Source organism: Microtus oregoni, unplaced genomic scaffold (assembly GCF_018167655.1).
Source record: "Microtus oregoni isolate MIOR12 unplaced genomic scaffold, Mior012 000130F_ref0000022, whole genome shotgun sequence".
NCBI lineage: Eukaryota > Metazoa > Chordata > Mammalia > Rodentia > Cricetidae > Microtus > Microtus oregoni.
This window is the reverse complement of record NW_024544773.1, coordinates 550512-551370: the sequence shown is the minus strand read 5'-3', so window position 1 is coordinate 551370 and position 859 is coordinate 550512.

Below are 859 nucleotides of genomic sequence, written 5' to 3'. Positions count from 1 at the left end.
CTTTGAGATACTATCTTACATCTGTCAGAATGGCTAAAATCAAAAATACCAATGATAGCCTATACTGAAGAAGATACTAAGTATTGGGAACACTCATATATTGATGGTGGGAATGCAAACTTGTGCAACCACTTTTGAAATCATTGTGGTGGTTTCTCAGAAAATTGGGAGTCAATTTATTTCAGGATCCAGCAACACCGCTTTTGGGAATATACCCAAGAGATATCCAATCATACTACAAAAGGATTTGTTCAACTATGTTCATAGCAGCATTATTTGTAATAGCCAGAACCTGGAAACAACCTAGATGCCCTTCAATGGAAGAATGAATAAAGAAAGTGTGGCACATCTACACTCAGTGGTAAAAAACAATGCCATCTTGAATTTTGCATGCAAATGGATGGAAATAGAAAACACTATTCTGAGTGAAAGAACTCAGACCCAAAAATATGAATATGTTATGTACTCACTCATTAGTGGATTCTATCCATAAACAAAGGACATTGAGCCTATAGTTCGCAATCCTCGAGAAGCTAAGTAATAAGGTGAACCCAAAGAAAAACATACATAGATCCTCTTGGAAATTGGAAGCAGACAAGATCACCAGGCAAAAGTTGGGAGCATGGGGTGTGGGTGGGCTAGGGGGAAGGCGAGAGGGGAGAGGGGGGAAAGGAAGTTTGGGGGAGATCTTGGGGGAGTGGGATGGTTGATTTGGAAGAAGGACAAATATGGGAGCAGGGAAGAAGATATCTTAATTAAGGGAGCCAGAAGATTAGCAATGGCCTGACTCTAGAGGGGTTCCCAGGTGTCCTTGGGGATGTCCCCATCTAGGACCCTGGAGGAGAGTGTGCCTGAACTG